Here is a 6,708-nt window from a genome sequence, read left to right on the forward strand (position 1 = left end):
TACCCGAGACATAACCAGCGTTATCCTCTAAAATACAAATCGGAGCCAGCTTCTATTGACTGTTTCAGTGTGGTACCACATTACTACGTGATCCAAACCAGAAAAAGGCCAGGATCTGGCCAACAAGTATGCGAAAAACGCGAAAGTACGAGCCAGATAAGGACAAATCCCAGACCTACCCGAGACATAACCGGCGTTATCCTCTAAAATATTAATCGCAACCAGTTTAATTGACTGTTTCGGTGTGGAACCTCATTACTACAGGATCCAAAACAGAAAAAACCCAGGATCTGGTCAACAAGTATGCGAAAAACGCGAAAGTATGAGCCAGATGATTGCAAATACCAGAACTAACCCAGACATAACCAGCGTTATCCTCTAAAATTCTTATCGGAACCAGCTTCTATTGATCGTTTCAGTGTGGTACCACATTACTACGTTATCCAAACGAGAAAAGGGCCAGGGTCTGGCCAACAATTGTGCGAAAAACGCGAAAGTATGAGCCAGATGATTTCAAATACCAGAACTAACACAGACATAACCAGCGTTATCCTCTAAAATACTAATCGGAACCAGCTTTTATTGACAGTTTCAGTGTGGTACCACTTCACTACGCGGTCCAATCCAGAAGAAGGCCAGTATGTGGCCAACAAGTATGCGAAAACTGCGAAAGTACGAGCCAGTTGAGGGCAAATACCAGACCTAACCGAGACATAACCGGCGTTATCCTCTAAAATATTAATCGCAACCAGGTTTAATTGACTGTTTCGGTGTGGAACCACATTACTACGGGATCCAAACCAGAAAAAACCCAACAACTATGAGAAAAACGCGAAAGTATGAGCCAGATGGTTGCAAATACCAGAACTATCCCAGACATACCCAGCGTTATCCACTAAAATATTATTCGCAACCAGGTTTAATTGACTGTTTCGGTGTGGTACCACATTACTACGTGGTCCAAGCCAGAAAAGGGCCAGGATCTGGCCAACAAGTATGCGAAAAATGCGAAAGTACGAGCCAGATGAGGGCAAATACCATACCTAACCGAGACATTACCGGCTTTATCCTCTAAAATATTAATCGCAACCAGATTTAATTGACTGTTTCGGTGTGGTAACGCATTACTACGTGATCCGAACCTGAAAGAGGCCAGGATCTGGCCAACAAGTATGCGAAAAATGCGAAAGTATGAGCCAGATGATTGCAAATACCGGAACTAACCCAGACATAACCAGCGTTATCCTCTAAAATATTAATCGCAACCAGGTTTAATTGACTGTTTCGGTGTGGTGCCGCATTACTACGTGATCCAAAACAGAAAAAGGCCAGGGTCTGGCCCCCAAGAATGCGAAAATTGCGAAAGTACGAGCCAGATGATTGCAAATACCAGAATTATCCCAGACATAACCAGCGTTATCCTCTAAAATACAAATCGGAACCAGCTTCTATTGACTGTTTCAGTGTGGTACCACATTACTACGTGATCCAAACCAGAAAAAGGCCAGGATCTGGCCAACAAGTATGCGAAAAACGCGAAAGTACGAGCCAGATAAGGACAAATCCCAGACCTACCCGAGACATAACCGGCGTTATCCTCTAAAATATTAATCGCAACCAGTTTAATTGACTGTTTCGGTGTGGAAACTCATTACTACGGGATCCAAAGCAGAAAAAACCCAGGATCTGGTCAACAAGTATGCGAAAAACGCGAAAGTATGAGCCAGATGATTTCAAATACCAGAACTAACACAGGCATAACCCGCGTTATCCTCTAAAATACGCATCGGAACATGCTTTTAATGACTGTTCCAGTGTGGTACCATATTACTACGTGATCCAAACCAGAAACAGCCCAGGATCGGGCCAACAAGAATGCGAAAAATGCGAAAGTACGAGCCTGATGAGGGAAAATCCCAGACCTAACCGAGACGTAACCGGCGTTATCCCCTAAAATATTAATCGCAACCAGTATAATTGACTGTTTCGGTGTGGTACCGCATTGCTACGATGATCCAAACCAGAAAGAGGCCAGGATCTGGCTGACAAGTATGCGAAAAATGCGAAAGTACGAGCCTGATGAGGGAAAATCCCAGACCTAACCAAGACGTAACCGGCGTTATCCCCTAAAATATTAATCGCAACCAGGTTTAATTGACTGTTTCGGTGTGGAACCACATTACTACGGGATCCAAACCAGAAAAAGCCCAGGATCTGGCCAACAAGTATGCGAAAAACGCGAACGTATATGCCAGATGATAGCATATACCAGAACTAACCCAGACATAACCAGCGTTATCCTCTAAAATACTAATCGGAACCAGCTTCTATTGACCGTTTCAGTGTGGTACCACATTACTACGTGATCCGAACCAGAAAAAGGCTAGGATCAGGCCAACAAGTATGCGAATAACGCGAAAGTATGTGCCAGATGATTGCAAATACCAGAACTATCCCAGGCATAACCAGCGTTATCCACTAAAATATTATTCGCAACCAGGTTTAATTCACTGTTTCGGTGTGGTACCACATTACTACGTGGTCCAAGCCAGAAAAGGGCCAGGATCTGGCCAACAAGTATGCGAAAAATGCGAAAGTACGAGCCAGATGAGGGCAAATACCATACCTAACCGAGACATTACCGGCTTTATCCTCTAAAATATTAATCGCAACCAGATTTAATTGACTGTTTCAGTCTGGTGCCACTTTACTACGTGGTCCAAGACAGAAGAAGGCCAGGATCTGGCCAACAAGTATGCGAAAAATGCGAAGGTCCGAGCCAGATGAGGGCAAATACCAGACCTAACCGAGACATAACCGGCGTTATCCTCTAAAATATTAATCGCAAACAGGTTCAATTGACTGTTTCGGTGTGGAACCACATTACTACGGGATCCAAACCAGAGAAAAACCCAGGATCTGGCCAACAACTATGAGAAAAACGCGAAAGTATGAGCCAGATGATTGCAAATACCAGAACTATCCCAGGCATAACCAGCGTTATCCTCTAAAATATTATTCGCAACCAGGTTTAATTGACTGTTTCGGTGTGGTACCACATTACTACGGGATCCAAACCAGAAAAAACCCAGGATCTGGCCAACAAGTATGCGAAAAATGCGAAAGTACGATCCAGATGAGGGCAAATCCCAGACCTAACCGAGACATAACCGGCGCTATCCTCTAAAATATTAATCGCAACCAGGTATAATTGACTGTTTCGGTGTGGTACCGCATTGCTACGATGATCCAAACCAGAAAGAGGCCAGGATCTGGCTGACAAGTATGCGAAAAATGCGAAAGTACGAGCCTGATGAGGGAAAATCCCAGACCTAACCAAGACGTAACCGGCGTTATCCCCTAAAATATTAATCGCAACCAGGTTTAATTGACTGTTTCGGTGTGGAACCACATTACTACGGGATCCAAACCAGAAAAAACTCAGGACCTGGCCGACAAGTATACGAAAAATGCGATAGTATGAGCCAGAGGAGGGCAAATACCAGACCTAACACAGACATAACCGGCGTTATCCTCTAAAGTATGAATCGCAACCGGGTTTAATTGACTGTTTCGGTGTGGAACCACATTACTACGGGATCCAAACCAGAAAAAACCCAGGATCTGGCCAACAACTATAAGAAAAACGCGAAAGTATGAGCCAGATGATTGCAAATACCAGAACTATCCCAGGCATAACCAGGGTTATCCGCTAAAATATTATTCGCAACCAGGTTTAATTGACTGTTTCGGTGTGGTACCACATCACTACGTGGTCCAAGCCAGAAAAAGGCCAGGGTCTGGCCAACAAGAATGCGAAAAATGCGAAAGTACGCGCCAGATGAGGGCAAATACCAGACCTAACCGAGACATTACCGGCATTATCCTCTAAAATATTAATCGCAACCAGAGTTAATTGACTGTTTCGGTGTGGCGCCGCATTACTACGTGATCCAAACCAGAAAAAGGCCAGGATCTGGCCAACAAGTATGCGAAAAATGCGAAAGTACGAGCCAGATGAGGGCAAATACCAGACCTAACCCGGACATAGCCGGCGTTATCCGCTAAAATATTAATCGCAACCTAGTTTAATTGACTGTTTCGTTGTGGAACCGCATTACTACGGGATCCAAACCAGAAAAAAACCCAGGACCTGGCCAACAACTATGAGAAAAAACAAAAGTATGAGCCAGATGATTGCAAATACCAGAACTATCCCAGACATAACCAGCGTTATCCTCTAAAATATTATTCGCAACCAGGTTTAATTGACTGTTTCAGTCTGGTGCCACTTTACTACGTGGTCCAAGACAGAAGAAGGCCAGGATCTGGCCAACAAGTATGCGAAAAATGCGAAGTTCCGAGCCAGATGAGGGAAAATACCAGACCTAACCGAGACATAACCGGCGTTATCCTCTAAAATATTAATCGCAACCAGGTTCAATTGACTGTTTCGGTGTGGAACCACATTACTACGGGATCCAAACCTGAAAAAACCCAGGATCTGGCCAACAACTATGTGAAAAACGCGAAAGTATGAGCCAGATGATTGCAAATACCACAACTATCCCAGGCATAACCAGCGTTATCCTCTAAAATATTATTCGCAACCAGGTTTAATTGACTGTTTCGGTGTGGTACCACATTACTACGTGGTCCAAGCCAGAAAAAGGCCAGGATCTGGCCAACAAGAATGCGATAAATGCGAAAGTTCGCGCCAGATGAGGGCAAATACCAGACCTAACCGAGACATTACCGGCATTATCCCTTAAAATATTAATCGCAACCAGATTTAGTTGACTGTTTCGGTGTGGTACCGCATTACTACGTGATCCAAACCAGAAAAAGCCCAGGATCTGGCCAACAAGTATGCGAAAAACGCGAAAGTATGTGCCAGATGAGGGGTAATCCCAGACCTAACCGAGACATAACCGGCGTTATCCTCTAAAATATTAATCGCAACCAGGTATAATTGACTGTTTCAGTGTGGTACCACATTACTACGTGATCCAAACCAGAAAAGGGCCAGGGTCTGGCCAATAAGTATGCGAAAAATGCGAAAGTCCGAGCCAGATGAGGGCAAATACCAGACCTAACCGAGACATAACCGGCGTTATCCTCTAAAATATTAATCGCAACCAGGTTCAATTGACTGTTTCTGTGTGGAACCACATTACTACGGGATCCAAATCAGAAAAAGGCCATGATCTCGCCAACAAGTATGCGAAAAATGCGAAAGTATGAGCCAGATGATTGCAAATACCTGAACTATGCCTGAAATAACCACCGTTATCCTCTAAAATACGAATCGGAACATGCTTTTAATGACGGTCTCAGTGTGGTAACACATTACTACGAGATCCAAACCAGAAAAATCCCAGGATCGGGCCAACAAGAATGCGAAAAAAGCGAAAGTACGAGCTAGATGTGGGCAAATCCCAGACCTACCCGAGACATAACCGGCGTTATCCTCTAAAATATTAATCGCAACCAGGTTCAATTGACTGTTTCGGTGTGGAACCACATTACTACGGGATCCAAACCAGAAAAAGGCCATGATCTGGCCAACAAGTATGCGAAAAACGCGAAAGCATGTGCCAGATGAGGGCTAATCCCAGACCTAACCGAGACATAATCGGCGTTATCCTCTAAAATATTAATCGCAACCAGGTATAATTGACTGTTTCAGTGTGGTACCACATTACTACGTGATCCAAACCAGAAAAGGGCCAGGGTCTGGCCAACAAGTATGCGAAAAATGCGAAAGTACGAGCCAGATGAGGGCAAATACCAGACCTAACCCGGACATAGCCGGCGTTATCCGCTAAAATATTAATCGCAACCTAGTTTAATTGACTGTTTCGTTGTGGAACCGCATTACTACGGGATCCAAACCAGAAAAAAACCCAGGACCTGGCCAACAACTATGAGAAAAAACAAAAGTATGAGCCAGATGATTGCAAATACCAGAACTATCCCAGACATAACCAGCGTTATCCTCTAAAATATTATTCGCAACCAGGTTTAATTGACTGTTTCAGTCTGGTGCCACTTTACTACGTGGTCCAAGACAGAAGAAGGCCAGGATCTGGCCAACAAGTATGCGAAAAATGCGAAGTTCCGAGCCAGATGAGGGAAAATACCAGACCTAACCGAGACATAACCGGCGTTATCCTCTAAAATATTAATCGCAACCAGGTTCAATTGACTGTTTCGGTGTGGAACCACATTACTACGGGATCCAAACCTGAAAAAACCCAGGATCTGGCCAACAACTATGTGAAAAACGCGAAAGTATGAGCCAGATGATTGCAAATACCACAACTATCCCAGGCATAACCAGCGTTATCCTCTAAAATATAATTCGCAACCAGGTTTAATTGACTGTTTCGGTGTGGTACCACATTACTACGTGGTCCAAGCCAGAAAAAGGCCAGGATCTGGCCAACAAGAATGCGATAAATGCGAAAGTTCGCGCCAGATGAGGGCAAATACCAGACCTAACCGAGACATTACCGGCATTATCCCTTAAAATATTAATCGCAACCAGATTTAGTTGACTGTTTCGGTGTGGTACCGCATTACTACGTGATCCAAACCAGAAAAAGCCCAGGATCTGGCCAACAAGTATGCGAAAAACGCGAAAGTATGTGCCAGATGTGGGGTAATCCCAGACCTAACCGAGACATAACCGGCGTTATCCTCTAA

Source organism: Colletes latitarsis, unplaced genomic scaffold, assembly GCF_051014445.1.
Source record: "Colletes latitarsis isolate SP2378_abdomen unplaced genomic scaffold, iyColLati1 scaffold0018, whole genome shotgun sequence".
NCBI lineage: Eukaryota > Metazoa > Arthropoda > Insecta > Hymenoptera > Colletidae > Colletes > Colletes latitarsis.